At 36.8% G+C, this 19,439-nt stretch overlaps 1 long non-coding RNA gene across 12 annotated transcripts; it reads left to right on the forward strand.

The window, feature by feature from the left end:
• Window positions 1-7,339: 7,339 nt before the first annotated feature.
• LOC113309321 lies at window positions 7,340-10,938 on the forward strand. 12 transcript variants are annotated; one of them, XR_003340518.1, is made up of 9 exons: window positions 7,340-7,496; window positions 7,672-8,082; window positions 8,177-8,606; window positions 9,017-9,090; window positions 9,406-9,638; window positions 9,733-9,832; window positions 10,177-10,412; window positions 10,553-10,602; window positions 10,717-10,938. It is a non-coding gene; the product is annotated as an uncharacterized LOC113309321 (long non-coding RNA). The 12 variants fall into 12 exon arrangements; XR_003340517.1 differs by having other exon boundaries at window positions 8,177-8,275; window positions 8,518-8,606; window positions 9,017-9,638; XR_003340515.1 differs by lacking the exon at window positions 9,017-9,090 and having other exon boundaries at window positions 7,344-7,496; window positions 8,177-8,275; window positions 8,518-8,606.
• Window positions 10,939-19,439: the final 8,501 nt, after the last annotated feature.

The raw sequence follows: 19,439 nt of genomic DNA on the forward strand, positions 1-19,439 counted from the left end.
ACCTAAAACTGGATTCAAATAGATAAATTGGGTTTGGGAGCCAGTTAGGCAGGGTGTGCGCACAACCATACTTGAAGCTGGCTCTGCCCCTAAATTGTAGCATGAAATGCATTAGGTTATGTACATAACCGAAAATTGTGTTCGTATTTATTTTTCTTGTCAATATCCTATCTTTACTTCGATTATCTTATTCTATTCGAACTGAAAATATTCATTAATAGAAATTAACTGGCTACAAATGATCGATGTCCTCCCTAACCCGACTGATAATGACATGAGGAAAAATATCAAAATATTCAAAATCCGAGTTTTTGCTTTATTAGCTATATAATTTGTAATTTTATTACAAGTTATATTAACTGACTTACATTATCAATAACCTAACTTTACTTCGATTATTTTATTCTACTCGATCTAAAAATTTTTATCAATGAAAACTAACTGCCTACGAATGATCGATGTCCTCTCTAACCCGACTGATAATGATATGAGGAAAAATATCAAAATATTCAGAATATGTGTTTCCGCTTTATTAGTTATATAATTTGTAACTTTATCACATGTTATATTAATATCAACAGTAACACCCTGATTTAAACGAACACGGGAATTGAAAACACTAATTGATTTTAGTACTAGCTCATTACCATATTTAACAAAAAAATAATATTGTTATAACATAAAACAGCTGCCCCTTTAACTGCTTCCAACATTGCTAGACATTCAAGTTGTTTTGCATAATGCTCGGTATCTAATCCTTCATCAATGAAATTGCTTTTGTTTTAATGTATCATCCTGTATAATCACAAATTACTAGCCCAATTCCATCTTTTCATGTCTCTTTAACATAGATCCATCAAGGTTAATCTTCATATAGTCTTACTTCTCGAAGAGTTGCAAACTTCGAAGAGAGTTCGCACCGTTTCCTTACCTGACCATCAAGCTACACTGATCAGAACGGTGACAGATTCTCTGTAATGAACCGATTCTCCATCGATATTGTTCCCACTTAGGACAAGTATTAGTGGAATCCAAGCTATTCCAAGCTTGGAAAAAGTGTGGAATGTCTAGTCTAATGGTTTCCAAGTTTGGGTCATCCACACTTTTTTCCAATGCATCTTCCAAGGTTTCATGGAAGATACCTTGGAATTCAAAAAAAAATGGCAATCCGAATAACGTTAAACGCAGTTCCGAGTCGCGCGCCAATCTTGTGGTTGGTCTTCTAAATCAAAATGGTCTCTTTTTGACTGTTGATTTTTTGTGCCAAAATTGAATGCGATTACGAATCACGTTTAATGCAGTTCTGAATCGCGAATTAGAATCTATTTTACTTCTCACTATTGAACTTAAACTTCAATGATCAATTACAAAAGCTTAGGTGTCATGGAATTCGGAAACTGGAACTCTTACACCATAAGACTTGCTCTTAGTCACTGCGGTCATCCAGCACCAGCTTCTCAGGATGTCACCCATCCATAAATTGGTCCTGCTCTGAGCACGCTTAAATACAAAGTTTTTTACGACTCTGGAGTCAATTACGCTACGCTGAAAAGGATTCAGCGTTAGTTTAGAGTATATTATTACATATATTCAGTTTGGACTACATTCTCTCAATGACCGATCCAAAGTAGAGATTGGAAGTGTTTATGAGTTGAGAGCAATTTCTCATCTCACGATTTTCTTATACTAATTTAAAAAAATATTAAAAACAGACAAATAAACAAACACTCAGATCACTAGTATGATCCCAACAACATCGGACAATTCTTAACACTCATAGAGTCTAGCTATGGTGTTAAGGTTTTTCGTGTTTAATTATTATGAACCTGTAGTTCATACTTTACTGCCAAGCAAACATAATTGAAGGTGGACGCCGAAATTAGTAGGAGGTATTGTTCGAGTGACCCGACTATCGGGGTCAGTTATTATTATTTTTGTTTTAGAAAACAATGGTATCCCATGTTAAAATTGGTATCAGCCTATTGCTATCATGCAAGCAAATGGAGGGGATCATTTCATGTTAAAATTTAAAAATACCAAACAAATTGAAATTAGTCAAATAATTATTTAGCCAAACTTAGCATTCACCAATGTGCAGACTCCAGATGATGATGACGATGCTTTGTTTTTTTTGTTTTGGTGGTCACTCACTGCCTCACTGCCTCGCTCTATCTTTTATTTGGATGACGAGCAAATGGATGATGGTCATTCGTCATCCTTCAGGCGTACCCTAGTCTCCTATAACGCGCGCATCATCTACATAGGATGATGTTTTACATCTCGATGATATACGAACGGCATCGATAAGACAAGTTTATCATTGGGCCAAGAAAATGATGATAATGGGGGCTTTTCTTCTCCTATTTTCACTCCATGTGAGTGGATTTGATGTAATGAGCTGTACATTTCATGTCGTCACGTGGGGATAATATTGTCCAACAATATCAATTAACCTCGGCGGTAGTTCTATTTACGCTGAACTGCCACTGTCATTATACTGTTTCGCATTTATTTTTGAAGGTTGCTTTCGGGATATAAAATCTAGGTAATAATTGACTTGTATAGAATCTTTTGATCTAAACCGTTCATAGATGAAAAGCTGGGTAGGTGTAAATTAATAGGTACACTTGAGAAGTACAGAGTAAACCACCGACAGGAGAGTGACAGAAGTCAAGAAAAGATTCCACGCTCCGGTTAGAAGGAGTTTGTCTGATGAATGATTCTAGGATGGAATTATGGTAACGTGTGATGTTGTGCACAGGTAAAAGCCAAATTGAACGAGGTTTCTTTGAGTGTATCTCAAGCTACCGTAATTTAAATTTTTATACTTATTTGTTATCAGTGCAAGAAATGCATAATTTATCATGGCTAGAGGTGTGCAACGGACGGACGGTTGCGGATTAGGGGTAACCCGCAACCAAACTGTCAAAGTTACGGATTTGGAAAATTGAACCGTGACCGGACCAATTATCCGTGAATTTGATCTTTACGGATCTACGGATTGTACGGGCCGGATGCGGATTAACGATGGTTTTAGTCAAGAATATTTTTTTTCAAGTAATAGGAATGTCTAGGTTTTGCAAACCAGGAACAGAGAGACCTCAACTCATAGACGATGAAGAAGGTGGAGTCATCTTTGTGTCATCAACACCATCGCATAATTATCGTTGATTCTCGTTCGATCTGATTAAGTTGTTTTGATTGGTTAAATTACTAGTTAACTTTGAATTTTGATTTTCCATAAACAGCATTGAGAAGCGAAGACAAAGACTACCAGTGTACAAATATCGTACTCACATTCTTTACCTAGTTGAGAATCATGCTACTAGCATTATTGTTGGTGAATCTGGCAGTGGTAAAACTACTCAAATCCCTCAGTTTCTTAACGAAGCTGGATGGGCTGAAGTTGGAAGGGTTATTGCTTGTACACAACCAAGACGATTGTCCGTTCAGGTTTGCCTTTTGCTACCCTAATGCAATATATTGTAATTCAACTGTTGGTCTTGACTGGTTATATTTGAAATCGACATTTTGTAAAAAAAAAAATTTGATTCAATATGTTGTTGCTAGGGTAGCTGAAGAGATGGGTGTAACTCTTGGAGATGAAGTTGGATATACAATTCGTTTTGAAGATCTTACAAAGCCAGTGAGGTATATGCATTTTTATTGGAGGCTTCTCTTTTAAATCATCGATTGAGGTTGTGAATGATCGATTTAGGTTTTAAAACTAAAACTTCCAATATTATCCTCAGTAATTTTATAAAATTTCCTTACTACCCTACGGTTGCTGGTGAATCCGCGGATTTAGAAAACCAACCGCTAAACCTTGCGGATTTGGGAACTCATCCGTGTCCAGCCCATAGAGTCTTGCGGATTGGTTTTCACCCGTAATTTTGCGGGCGGTTGCGGGTGAAATCCGCGGTTTTGATTTTTCTGCACACCCCTAACCATGGCAGATGAGAAAATCTCTGGAACAAGTTCAGTTGGCATGTTGCGTAAATAATACCGGAATGGGCTGGATTTGCTCAGGGGGCAGGTTCAGCAGGTTCAGATCTTTCAGGGAATAGGTTTGGGCTTGTGCCATGTATCAAAATTTGATTCTGAAAACAGTAAATGATTCAAAACCTGATTAAAAAAAATTACTATGCTTTCGTAGGAAGTACAGGTGTGAGTATCACTCGGACACTACTACGGCAGAAGTGTGTTCTTTTCCATTGTATTCTGGATTGGGGGCCACATCCTTTTAGTTATGCTGTGAAAGGTCCTTTCGAGTGAGACGAGATCCTATTATGTAATCTCTCTTTTGGGGACTTCAACTAAAATCTTTGAAACGCGTGAAATCATGTATAGGAAAAACTATGTGCGTTTTGTATCATTGGTAATAAGGTACGCCAGTTTCGATCTTGAATTTCCATATCATCTACCATATCACATCGTCGACGTCTTCGTGTTAAAAATGCTTTTTCCTTTGTTCGTTTGTCCGCTACAAACATAATCACTAAATTATAGGGTCTTTTTGGTAGAAGAAAAATGTGGTCCTTTCTTCCGAAACCTTTTTCTTTTTTCTTTCCGATCATTCATGATAAAATGGAGATTACAAGGACTTCAAGTACATTAAGAACAATACAATTAAAAAGTATTAACAAAAAATAATTTATGAAAAGAAGTAATAAACTACCAACAAGAGTACCAAGCAATCCTAAGATTAGGAGAATGGCTTTGGGAATATAACCCAACCATTTTGAAAGATTTTTTTTGTCCTTAAAAAAGAGATCTTCTCATAAAAATATGAGAGTAATATGTCCAAAGTCTTGAATCTTCATCACCATAGTTGAACTTCCACCTAAAATTCCATTGAGATCACAAAAAAACTCCATGAGAGGGCATAAAGAATCTCTATAAAGGAGAATACACAAAAAAAGGGGAAAACACCCACAAAAACACCATAATAATTTCCTAAAAACAATGGAGATCGAAACAAAAACTTAAATAAATCTATCTAGATTATTAACTATCTAAGAAAACTAGAAGAAGGAAAAGAAACCTGCTCTGATCTTGCCCAAAATGGACTAGATTTGAGCAGCAAGCTTTAATGGTGGTGAAAGTTTTTTTTGGTTTTGAGAAGAAGCTAAAGAGGAGAGAGGTTTTTCAAAGTTGAATTTGGTTTTCTAACTTCTCCAGAAACCTCACCAAGTTTGTATTTCACCAGGCAAAACAAAAGAAGAATCGGTTTAAGTCACCGATCTCTATCAATTTAGTTCACCAACATTCTAGTCCACCAAGAAAAACAGAGAAAGAAAAGAGAAAGATAGCTACAACTTAGCTGAAATTGAATGTGATTATTGTTCACAAGATAAACCATCTTTAAGTATTAAGTCAGGATTTTTCTTCTATACTTCTCAGTATCATCCACATGAGAAATACCCAAATAGTTACAACTTTTTTTTCATGTTACTTAGTTAGGTTTTACAAAATTTTGGAAGGATGTTAACTGGTTTCTAGGGTTTGGTTGTTGTTTGAGTTGGATTTTAATTGATAGTAATACTTTTCTAAGATTGACGCTTGTGTGGAATGATCGATGGTGATGTATGCAGGGTTGTTCTCAGCACACAGAGTCTTTCCTATAATCAGAAGCTTGAAATTTCGTCACTAAGGTGGTAAACAAAGTAAAATATAGAATTTTGAGTGATGGGTATCAAGTTGTTTCTCCGTTACTCACCACATTAACAGTTATTATATATGGTTGCTGTTAAATGAAATTGATGCTCAAAATTGTTCGATGAAAGTTTCTACATTATGATGTTTCTTTTCTCGTGAGACATGAAAGTATAGATGGTGACCTTTGTGTGAAATCTAAAAGGGAATGGTTAGTTTTCCTTGTTATGAACAACTCCATACCGAGATGAGTTCTTTTGTTGCTTAAGTATTGCATTATTCAAGTAATTGTCTAACCGATTAGTTCTTATTTTGGTTAACAACAATAAAACTATGCCACCAGATAGCAACTTCATATTGGAATGTAAATTCTTATACCGATTATAAGATTCACATTTTCGTTTTTCTTCAATATATCTTTTCCATTTAGGTTAAATTAGTTCTTATGTCTAAACTAAATGTGGATAGGTTTTATTACCTGTCCTATTATTATAGGAACCCTCTTCTATTACATGGAGGCGACTTTAATTGATGTGAGTCACTACTACTCCGAGAATGAGGTACTCGTTGTTGTTAGGAGCAGTACTTTTTACGCAGTTTACGTACACCCATCAATGTGTAGGTCACAAATCGAAATTACTTTGATTTTCAGTTAAACGTTCGGTGCAAGCAGATGCATATCCTAATTTTAGTTTCACTTATCTATGTCAACTATTCAAAAACAAACAAGACACTGATTTTGGTGCGAGTCGTGCGACAAATATTTTCTTTTTAGCTCCCCCTCCCACCCCCAATTTAAAATCCTGGCTCCGCCACTACTCTGCTTCCTCTTCATTCCTAGTTACCCCTGAGATGATATTGAAGCCAATATAATTTCCTGCATTGTCATTCATGATCAACCCAATACAAAACAGATTAGTATTTCAATCATGAGAAGCATTACAAAGAATAATCACATAATCTTCGGGGATATTATTAGCTGCAGCAGTATAATCTAGACCAACTGATGGTGGGGAGGCTGAAACTTGTTGAGGATCTTCACGATCAACATAATTTTCAGTATCATTCACCAGGTTCATAGATGTTAGAGCACTGCTCGGTCGAACTCGCAAGCGTTGCTATCTCAAGCTTGTTTGTCAAGTTTAGTTTCCAAAACTATAAGTCTTGATTTCTAGTCTACTTATAGCTAAATCTCGGACTAGGATAGAAAGTGTAGTTGAGATCTAGACTCCACGGCGTTCATCATACAAAGACGAAGAACTACTCAAGGAACTGGTGGAACTTCATCGACTAAAAGGTATGTGGAGACTCGAACTTATCTATCACTCAAAAATCTATCTACTCTATCTCCTATCTTGAGACAAAAGTCGTATTGCTATATAGATTTCCACTACACCAAATTCTGGATTTAGCAACCTAGATTAGCAACAACGCTAGAGCAATTGCTAATTTGCAACTGAAAAAGTAGTTGCTAAATTTTAGCAACAACTAATTTCCGTTGCGAAACTCGCAACTGCTCCTCTTCTGTTGCTACTAGCAACTGCGGCAAATTCACGCATGCCACTCGTCTGCGTGCCAAGTAACACCTATTGTTATTTTTCTACCCAGTCAACTTAAACTATTTTGAATCAGATATATGATTCCACCCTAACACCCATAGTTTCTCAACCCTAGACTTTAGAAAACTTATCCCTTCTCTATCCTATTTTCATTCTCTCTTTTCGGCCGCAAGAAGAAGAAAAAGAAGAGGACGAAGAGATAAGAGCAGTAGATGGCGGTGAAGCAAAAGATATTGGTGCACAGATCGCACCTATCGTTAAACTTGAAGAAGTTTACAACTGGTGAAGAAACTCTTATCTAAATCTTAATGATTTAGTTTTCTAATTCGAATTTGATTTGATTTTTATTGGTTTGATTTTTTGTTGGTGATTGTGTGTAGAATTAATGATTTAGTTTTCTAATTCGAAATTGATTTGATTTTTATTTGTTTGATTTTTTGTTGTTGATTGTGTGTAGAAAAGAGAAACTATACCGATTTGATAAAGATGAAAATCAATAGAAAGAGGAGTTGAAACTTTGAAGATTCTTAAACATAAATAGACTGAGAAAGTTGGGTTGGTTATGAGACAATCTAAGCCATTCAAGTTCTGTGCTAATCATCTAGGTTTGTTGTTTTCTGTTTCCGAATTGATTTTGGTTCTATTTGAGGTGTTGATTTGATTTGTGAGATTTGTTTAGTGTTTTTTTTGTTGTTGAGATTTTTCGCAATAGGGTTATCATTCAAGTTCAGAAGAAGAAGGAAAGGATTGTGTGAAATCTGAACCCTAAATTCCCAATTTTAGGGTTCTTTTTTATATGAAGCTCCAAATGATTAGATCTTGATATCTTCATATGATGGTGTTTAACAGAGATTTTGGTTTTGGAACGGTAATTCCTTACACTTTCTGTTCAATCCATGTGTTTTACAGAATTTTTGGTTTTTTCTTTTTGTTGATTAATTTGGCTTTTGGTGGTATTGAAGGATGTGAAGCTTCCACTAGTAATGGAGGGATCGATTATGATCAAATTACTGCCGAAGTGGAACAAAGGCTATGAGGAGTTCGCACAATTTAGCATTTGGGTCAGGGTATCTTCCACTAAAGTTGTTTTTTGATTATGTACTTACATTTTGCGGGAGATTTAAGCAGACAGTCTAGATAGACTAGTCCTTGGTGTTATAACTTTATTGTTGACAATGCATGGTGTCTTTGATGTTGTGTTCTTTTACTGCCTCAGAGGCATTAACCATGGAATTGTTGTTGCTAGGATGGATGCTAAACCTTAAGTTGATTAAATTACTTTCTTATGTTTGGGTGAATCCAGATCCTGGTTTGAAAACCAGGGAAAGTAGATGATGCTCCAGAGTGCGATAAGTTCTCTAAGTATTACTGCGATTTTTCCCCGGAGAATGGGTATGTACTGCTAAGATTTTATAATCTCATTTTCCTTATCCTTCTTTTGAGCTGATGGGATTTTGGGGATTGTTGAAGAAGAATTCCAGGCATAGATGAATGTTAGGACATGGATGCAGCTGCAATTTGTTGGTGGTGGTTTTGAGCTTACCTAAATCATAAATCCGTGTGAATGTTAGCCTGCAGCATAATTCAATGAAGGATAAATATCATAAATTCGTATGGTTAGGAACTTACTTAGGCTATAAGTAGGTGTTCTTATGTATGTAGGCTGAACCGAATCATTATGAAGTTTAGGAATACTAAATTAAAATTACTTGTTTGGCCTTTATAAATTACTAATTGCAGTAATAAAATGATTTTTCTGGCACTTTGATGTGTATGTCTGTTTGAAATTATAACATTACTAGGTATCATGCAATACGGTGATGCCATCCTCTATTTTGTCGAGTCACCTGCACTTGCGTCCCCTGGGGTTGGCAGGGTAGGAAAATACAATCTTCCACTTTGTTTGTTTTTTCCCTTCCCTTGAACTTTGTCTGGCTGGTCTTTTTATCTCTTATTTCGTTATAGTTTCTGAAGGTACTCTTTATCATGGTTTGCATTTTACTAAAGATTTCACTACTGTGAAAGGATATAGTTATGTTGATTGATTGGGTTGATAACCAGCTCTAGCAGGAAGGTGACTTTTTGGTCTGTAGAGGTGTATCTATGCAGCTTAGGCAAATAAAGCCTGCACTTTCTTCATTACATTCTGTATAATTTAAAGATGGTCTAAAATCCTTATTGTTGTCTGAAGGATTGATTATAATAAAATTACTGCCGAAGTGGAACAAAGGCTATGAGGAGTTTGCACTATATGGCCATGTGCGTCAAGGTATCTCCAACAATCCATGTGAAAGATGAAGATGTTATTTGTCTCTTGTTCTAAAGGGCTATTGCTCTTTGTAAACCAATGAATTCATCTACAACTTGAACTCGCTGCGTCTTTTGATGTTACTGTCAGTTCAGAATTGATTCGGACCTTCAAGGGTAAGATTTTTCTCCCTTATATAGAGGAGTTACTTATTCAGGTATTTTTCTTTAGTATCCCTTTTACGTAACAATCATTTGTGTTGGATATTAGGAACGGAGGTTTTTGCAAGCATTTCATCTTCTTCAACTAACAAAGAAACTACTTCTGTTGGAGTCACCCTTCAGCTCGTATCAGCTCTGACACCTCAGATGTATATTTTTCCCATGATTGCTATTATGTTTTCCTTTCTAGTTCTATTCTACATATAAGTATGTGTTTATTCCACTTGTTGATGTGTGACCCTTATATGTGCATCTTTACAAGTATAATATGACCCTAATTTGTCGAGAATCATCAGATATTGTGCAATAGTAAACACTTGTCATTCCATTGAACTGCTAATAGATTAGAAGCATTAGAAACGTGCTAACATGTCTAGATTATGGCAGTTTGCGTATTTTTATTTTGTGCATTTAGAACACGAGTATTATTATTTGGAGCTAAATGGTTTCCTATTCTGTTGTATAACGTTTTTTTTCATGTTGGAATTCGTAGAGGGATGCAATTCAAGCTGCCTCAAGTTTTGAAAATAGGAACCATCTCCCAGAACGTTTACTAGATCAGATGCTTTCCCATCTTTGTTTGAAGTTCAGAACTGACTCCGAAGGGTTGCATCAGCAAGAGACTCTTGAATCCCTCCCTAAAGCCATCCGTTCGAGCATTTCACATTTTCTCTTCTATAATCTCGTTAATAAGGCGTACTTGTTCCGCATGACCTTCTTTTCCAGTTAGTAAGTGACTAAGAACTTTGCGAACTTTCTATTCTGTTTCTTGAACTTTGTGAACTCTGTAAGCGACCACTGATTTGGTGGGATCTAGTGAATGTTTAATGTTAAATATCTTTATGATTCTCTGGTGATACGGGTTAAAGGACTATTCAAGGGTTTCGATGTGTTATCATTTTGCAGGCTCTAACTGAAGGTGAGCAAAAAATCTGACCAAATGTACATCATCAATCTAAAGGTTGATTCTCTTTTAGTTCTTATTTGTTTCTAAATTCTTATTATCATGGTCATCGTATTACTGTTGTCTTAGGCTAATGTCACCACAAACGAAACAACCTCAGAAACACAATCCAGAAATCGTCGTGAATGAAGAGATGGGATGGAAGAACTTAAATTTGATTGGAGCAGCATAGGCAGGTACTTCATGTATTTGTCTTTTAGTTACTTTTTTTTTTCCTTAGAGACATTTAACAATGTAGAGTTCATTTCCTTCAAAACATTTTATAAGATTTTATCTTCTTTTTTTCTGAAAGCAAAGATTCTCATGATGTGATGTGATGTTAAGTTAATATATATATATATATATATATATATATATTCAAATGATACTTCTTGTTGTGGCATGAATATTTTGTTGTGTATCATATTTCAATTGATTTCATGTTGAATGTGAGGGTTATTTGATTGAATTATCAGAATAGATACAATCAGGGTAATGAGAACTGGGTGTTGCATGATAAATTGGTGGGGTGGGGGTATTCTGACTAGGTCAAAGAAGACTTGACTATTTTTTTTCTTGTTGCGAAAATTTAGCAACAGCGGAGATAGGTTGCTAAATCTGAACCAGAACAACTATATCCTGTTCTAATAAAAAATATCCTGGAATAACTCTAAAGCTAGCAACAGAGTAGCAACAGTTTTTTTCTGTTTATATATTTTAATTTCACAACAGCTTGTTTCTGTTGCTACTGCCGTTGCTGACCGAAATTAGCAACAGAGCTAGAGTTATTGCGAAAAACTTCGACAGGGTGTTTAGCAACTGCTAAATCTGTTGCAAGCCCAGTCAGCAACAAATTTAAACTGTTGCTAAACGTTAAATTTGGTGTTGTGTTCGATTATACACATTTGCTATTTCGATCCGAGTTTATCTCGCTTATCTATTTCTTGAAATATGTGTTGGTAAGCTTTCGCTTTGGCCAAGTTCATCTTTACAAGTGACGAAAGTCATGTTGATTGTTTCAATCTTTTGAAAATCGCTTTGATGAAAAATAGTGTGTGAATAACCGCTATATAACATCCTCTAAGAATGTTTCAATGATTGAAATGAGAGTTCAGAATATGTAACCATCTTTGGATATAAGCATATAGCGTGTTTGCACATTAGTGTGTAAGTCCAAAACCGGGAACCAAATGTATGCATACTTGTGTGTGTACTAAATGGTTGATGGAGATTGGGTAAGTATGCGTACCCGTACGCATACTGGCGGAAGTTCACGACCGTGAATTTCTGTTGAGTTTGGAAATCAAAACCAACTCAATCCGGTTACCCAAGTATGCGTATCCGTACGCATACTGGCGGAAAGTTCACGTCCGTGAATTTATGTTGTGCTTGAAAACCAAAACAAACTCAAATCTGGTTACTTAAGTACGCATACTTAAGTGTGTTACTTTCTAAAATTGGTTTGTTCGTGAACTAAAAAATTTATATAATAAGGAATGCAATTTGCAAACCGTGGCTATAATGTTCATGAATTGATTCGAGTGAATCAAAACCGATTTTGCTTCGAATTGTGTCTTGTATACTTCTATAAGATCTAAGAAATTGAACAACTCTCTAACTAGTTCTTTTGAGTCATTTGAACTAGTTATGGTGAACATGAATATGGTTGATATGAAAGTGCTCATATGGCTAACCATTTGGTTAACTATTGTTGAACCAACTAGGTGTACACGTTTAGGTACGATTACACAAACCTAAATGAACGTGCATTTCATTTGTGTATAATAAGCTAACACTCGATCTAACGGTTGAAAGATATTAGCTTGAATCAAATCAGATTTCCATCTAACTGTGAATATTGAATGATTTGTTACCAAGGTAGCATTGATTGCAAACCCTGATTTGAAGACTATATAAAGGAGAACTCTAGCACCTGGGAAACCTAATCCCCACACCTCCTGTGTGATACTAGTTGTATAAGATAGAGTCGATTCTCCTTTAACCTTAGGTTTCTATCGAGACCCTGTAGGTTAACGACTTGAAGACTTCATTGGGATTGTGAAGCCATACCTAACTATTTTCTCTGTAGTTGCGTGATATGATCTTGTTGTTTCTATCGTATTGAGTACAATTGTACAATTGGCTCGAGATTAATTTCTCCGATGGGAAAGATAGAAAAGTAGTCACAAACATCTTCGTCTCATCGTTTGTGATTCCGCAATATCTTGTTTCGCTAGTCGATTAAGATTATTGTGAGGTGATTGATATTTCTAGGCTGTTCTTCGGGAATATAAGTCTGGTATATCAATTGGTTCCTGTTCACCTTGATTTATCAAAAGACGGAACAAAACTCGTAGGTATTTCTGTGGGAGACAGATTTACCTATTCCTGTAGACTTTTATGTGTGATACAGATTTGTTTATTAAATTCTTCGACTTTGGGTCGTAGCAACTCTTAGTTGTGGGTGAGATCAGCTAAGGGAATCAAGTGCGTAGTATCCTGCTGGGATCAGAGACGTAAGGAGCGCAACTATACCTTGGATCAGTGTGAGATTGATTGGGGTTCAACTACAGTCCAGACCGAAGTTAGTTTGTAGTACGCTAGTGTCTGTAGTGGCTTAATACAATGTGTGTTCAATCTGGACTAGGTGCCAGGGTTTTTCTGCATTTGCGGTTTTCTCGTTAACAAAACTTCTGGTGTCTGTGTTATTTCTTTTTCGCATTATATTTTGTTATATAATTGAAATATCACAGGTTGTGCGTTGAATCGATCAATTGGTAAATCCAACCCTTGGTTGTTGATTGAAATTGATTGATACTTGAACATTGGTCTTTGGTACCGTTTAAGTTAATTTCTCTTGTATTCAATTAGACTCGCAAATTTCTATTTGCTTGAGTAAATATTGAATCGAGAAACTGAGATATAACTCCTTGATATACTTTTTATTAAGATTGAGTCTGACTGTCTAGTTGATTCTCTTAAAATTATATTGGAGTTAGTCCATACAGATTGCTAAGCGAAATATGGGGTGAGGTTATTAGACCCCCACTTTTTCAATCGGTATTAGAGCATGCAAACACGTTTAAAGACCTTATAAGTTTGTGTTTGTAGCGATCTGACTCTGTGGAAAGAAATTATATCTCCATAAACGTACCACCAGTCTTCGATGGCTCAAAACTTATGGTGAAAAATCGCTATGCGTGCTTTTCTTCAAGCTCGTGATTTTCAAACATGGGTACGTGTTGTCAATGGCTATGATCCTCCGGTTAATACAGAAGGCGATGCATATATACCAACGGATATTGGTAGATATAGTCCAGAAGAAATCCTTGTCACAAAGCAAAATTCGGACGGATTAAATGCTATCATACATGCCATTACCTCAGACCTTCAGTATCATGTGACTACGTGCACAAAGTATAAAGAAGACTGGGATATCTTAGAAACCATATTTGAAGGGAATACCTGTGAAAAATATGCTAGGCTTCAAAATCTAAATTCTGATTGGGGAAACCTTCGTATGGCAGATGAAAGTTCATTTGATGAGTTTAATCACAAAGTGTCTGAAATTGTTAATACATCTTTTGCATTGGGTAAGACTATTCCTAAAAAGGACATTGTGATGAAAATTCTCAGATCGCTGCCATCCAGATACGATTCTAAGAAGCATGCCATCGTTGAAGAAATAACCTTGATACACTTTCCAGAAATACTCTTGTCGGAAAGCTTAAAATTTTTGATCTTGAATTTTGTCAAAGAGAAAAACGTCACTTGTTAAGCAATCATATTGCTTTATCTGATAAAAATCTCAACGTCCTAAATTGATTGATACAAGGGATGAAAATTACTTTAATTCAACTCTGCCACTATTTATACAACAGCTTAAAAAAACTCTTAGACAGAATAAAAGAAAGTCTCAAAAGAAAGCCCAGTCAGTCAGAAAAAGGGATAGAAAAGTTCAGAAAAACTATGATTATGAAGCTTGTTCTAAGTGCTATAGAAGTATCCATAATACTTCCAAAAGTTCTGATGAGAAGTTAAGTGAATTAACAAAAGCATGGATGGCTACTCTTGACTATTGTTCTGAGGACGATATCTGTGAAAGTTCTCTTAACCTCTTTGTTGATAATCACACATGTACTTCTAACAGTTCTGATTATTCCATGATGCACAATCTTACTTATCCAGAAATGTTTCAACTGGAAAAGGAAATTTTGATTAAAAATATTGAAGATCTGGAATGTCAACTATTTAATTTCAGGTGTTTTGGGGGAAAACCTGTTTCTGCCGGTTTTGGTAAATTTGGGTGTGTTGATGAGAAACGAATTTAAACCTAAACCAATGCACTGTACGGGAGTACTTTAGAATCGAGAGATCAATTTGTACAATCCTGTCCTAAACCAAGAAATGGTCGTTCCAGTCTTGATTCGGTCACAAAGTGAAGGAGGAGGGTTGGTCTTAGGGAGGGAAGCGAAGAAGGTGTTGAAACCAGAATGGTTAATTATGAAGGTGTGGATATTTTATGACTTGTATCAGAATGTGGAACTGGCTTGTCGAATGTAAGTTATCAGTTCTTTTGTGTTTTTTCTGGATACTTGTGTTGTTGTTAACCAAAACTCTGTTGTTTGGTCGAAATAGGTAGAAACCTATTTATACAAGTCATAATTGAACGCACCCTGATCTCGTAGGAAGTGGGAGTAGTTGAGTGATGGAGAAGTGGGGTAATGCGTAAATGCTAGAAACCACGTCCCCACTTTGAAGGAAACAGGTTAGTTTACACCCACTATTTCTTGCCGCCATTAACTGCGCGCTTTCCTAACACTTTCTTATAATGGGAGTGTTACACTCCGCACGCTGTAAACCTCCATACCAATACCCTGATGAGCATCCCCCAGTTTGTGACATGTTTGATGTCTCGAGTATTTTCGTGGAAAATGTGCAGTAGATTGTTGAGTGGGTCTTGTATGCAAGACCTAATTGTTCTGATCACTGGGTGGCGGATGATCATGTTGTGGAAAGTCAAGTCATGGGACTTGTCGTAGGAAAATGGCATGTGAACCTGAGACTTTTCATGGGCCGGTTAACTCTATGGCGAAGTTGGACAGTCGTGATTACAGTTTATGAGAAAAGGTGGTCGTTGATTATGGTCACATCTCGTTGGAACCTTGTAATGGCATCATGGCGCAATTGGCACATGCCAGTGGCATAGTAGCATTCCGGTGACACAATGGCGTGTCCGGCGTATGCCAGCAACATAATGGTGCAAATAGCGCTTGGCGTAACCATGACCTCTATATTTTGGCATATTGGTGTTAGACCCAAATATGGCTCGGCAACATTGGCTCCAGTTGCCGTATCAAACCTAATGCCCAAAGTAGCATTATTTGGCATGGTTGTCGTAGCGGCCTTACCTAAATTAGGGTTTGGCATACCAAAACCCTAATTAGCGCGTGTAGCATGTGGCCGCGGCACGGTGACATTTTTTGTGCAGATGGTTCCATGGCCGCGTCAAAGGAATTATGGCAGGGCCATAGTGTGGGAATGACCACAGGCGCAAGGATATCCATGGGTGGCCACAACATGGCACCATTTCTATGGTTTCTTGGGCACATCATGGCTCGTGGCATATTGTGGGGCCAGAGTAACGTAATTTGGGCTACGACTAGAAATTAGGGTTTCGACTAACGGCACTGAAGTAAAGTCGTGTTTTGATCATAAAACCCTAATTGGGGTTTGTTATGGCGTTGGCCCACGATCAAAAAAGTGAGTTATCACGTAGCCGTGCTTGTTGTGGCACGTTGGCATGTTACTGCGGCAAAGTGGCATGTTGGCATGCCGATTAGCACGTTGGCGTGGCATGGCACGTTTGGCATGCCATTATCATGTTGGCGCGGAATGGCAGTTTGGCATGCCATTAGCATGTTGGCGCGGAATGACAAGCTAATTGGCATCATGGCCATTCGGTGTAATTTGCCTCTTTTAATACTGTGGTAGGTTTAGAGCGACTTGACTGGTCAATAAGAAATGGGGCCGGCCAAACCTAGGGTGTGGCCACATCTCCGGTGCGCGTGGCGGATTTAAAACGACCTGATTGGTCGATATAAAGAGGGTCGGCAAGGTATGGGCCCGACCACACCTCATGTGCATGTGGCGGATTTAGAGAGACCTGGTTGGTCAATGGGAGAGAGGAGGGCCCGGCAAGCATCATGGGGCGTGGCCACATGTAAGTGGCGCATGCTAGGGCAGACCGGCTGGCACATGACGCGACCATGCCTCCCTTTGATGTTCCTACTTTCCGCGGCTCCTCTTTTATTTCTTGTTTTCTGATTTTTGGTAGGACTTTGCACTACTAATCCATGGTGGATCAATTGCTTAGGTTTAGTTTCGACCAGCAAGGTCTGATATACCGCGCAGGGCGCAAAAACCTATTTTTTTTAATTAATTAGGTTGGTATTTGAATCTTGTGAATTGCCACAAATTGATTGAATTGTGCATGTTGACACAAAGTTCTTTAAATTTGTTGCCAGATAGCAGTACGCTTTTCGATTGAGTACTTTTATGCAAACCTTAACCTTGATACTTCGGGAAATTCATGTTACTCAGCTTGCGAGTGAACACTAATTGTCATGTCATATCAATACTAAGGGTTCAGCTGGGGAACATAGCACGGAAAGTATTCGATGAGACTTATATTAATGAATAATACAGGCAAAGTGCCGAAATTTACAGAATATCTGGGATTATTGATACATGCACCATTCTGGATAAATTTCATGTAAATGTATTGATTTTCTCAATAAATGCGCAAGTGAAAGATTGTGAACTCATCACTTTTACATGGATCTGTTTCTTTGCAGAGTGACGGCACATTAAATGCAAAGTTTTACAATTTTAGCCCTGAACTAAAAACCACCATCAACAACAGGAAGTTGTTATCACTAATAAGAAACATCGAACTTCTTCGATTAATTCTGTTAAGCACTATCAGCAAATTACTCCGGATTATATGTCATTCTCAAATCACTCTGAAAAGAATGATGTGGAGAACTACAAGGTCTTACCAAATAGTTTGGTCTCCTGTGCACTAAAGATCAATAATATTTCTCCTATGTTAAACCTTGTTTTCATAAGATGAAAAGGAGATCCCCTATGAAATCCTTACCTCTTTCAAAAAGGATTTCCCAAGCCTGTCACAGCTTAAAGAAATCAACAAAAAAGGTATTTGAAACAGTGTTAAAAAGGGGGAAGAATGATGTGCATAACTCTTCTTTCATAAAGGAAAAACATATATAAGGAATGACGAATACTTCGTCCCCTCGTAAGAAATCTTCCAGTCCTGTTGTGGATTGGAGAAATTACATTCTGTAATTCTGGTTAAGATGATTCTTGTTTGTCTCTCTTGGGCAAGAATCATAATCTTGAAGAGGGTTGTGATGAAATATATTTTTTCTGTTTCTTTTGTTGCTTTTAACTCTTTTTAGTCAAGAACCGTTTGTGTACGTAAACAGTTTTGCTTGTAAAGACTTTTTCTTGGGGATAACCAAATTCTTTTAGGGTTTTGGTCAAAAGTCTTTTTGGAAATTTTATCCCCTTCCTTTAATCCTTCTTAAATATGAAGATTTCTCCTTGATGAGAGCATTTCTTTTTATTTTATCGTGTCCTCATCAAGTCTTTCTAGTAAAGAAAGTGATGTTTGGACTGTTCTCTTTCCTTCCAAGAAGGTTCGTTTTGATTCTTCTGATAGTGAGATGTGCTCCAACAAGCATGACTCCTCTACTGATGGGAATACCTCGATCTCTCATTTTGATAAGCTCTCTTTAACCATGAATCTTGTTTTGGAACAAGTTCGTTCCCTGAAGGTTGAACTTGAATCCTCCTCCAAAATACTTGAAGAAAAGATGGATAATCTTGAATCTAGGATTGATCTAATCGAGGACGAGCTTGATGAATATAGGGAACACGAGAAGAGTATTCAAAGTAAGTGATATATTCTCTAAGAGTAGTTTTGATTTTGTCTAGGAAATCTTCTTATGAGAATTTTAATCTTGTGCTTTTAGGAAGAATAACTAGAGTTTGGAATATCCATTTTATTCTTCGACTATATGATTGCATCTAAAAAGTTGATATGTGCTTTCTTTAGGTCATGAAGTGTCTCTGTGGAAATTTTGGTCTTATCGAATTAAGCGATTGTTTTTGTACAATCAGTTTAGCAAAGGGACTAAGGTGCTTAGTTGATTTTTGTTTTGCTAAACTAAATTGGAAAAATTGTTTCGGAAAATTGTTTCCTTCGTAACATATCAAAATAAAACTACTTGTAGTTTCGGTTTTGGTATTGGTTATCAGAACATGATGTGTGGAACCCTCGTGCCTAACTCTACAGGTTGCAAGTCTATTTTGATATTTGTAAGATTCTCCTCGTGTTGTCCTTTATTTTTTTCGTTTTTTTGTCATTTTGTGACAAAAATGGGAGAAATATATGGAATCAACAAGTGATACTGGCATTGATTTTATATTGATTGGTATTGCTAAGGAAAAGAACATTGGTTCCTGAACGTTTATCTAACGAAAGAGTGAAAGCACAGACTAAGGGGGAGTAACATGTCATATAAATTGGTATAACAAAGACGTGCGGATTGAATATCTAGCTATCTTCCTTAGGGGGAGTATTAGATTTGTTATTATAATGTCAACAACGGTATTTTAAAGGATTGAATGTAAGCAGTTTACTGTGCTGTTGAATTCGGGAATCAAGCGTATGTGTAATGAATTCTTGTAATTTGTTTATCCATATGATGTAAGAGTTTTGTCACTAA

This window comes from Papaver somniferum, chromosome 9, assembly GCF_003573695.1.
Source record: "Papaver somniferum cultivar HN1 chromosome 9, ASM357369v1, whole genome shotgun sequence".
NCBI classification, from domain to species: Eukaryota; Viridiplantae; Streptophyta; class Magnoliopsida; order Ranunculales; family Papaveraceae; genus Papaver; species Papaver somniferum.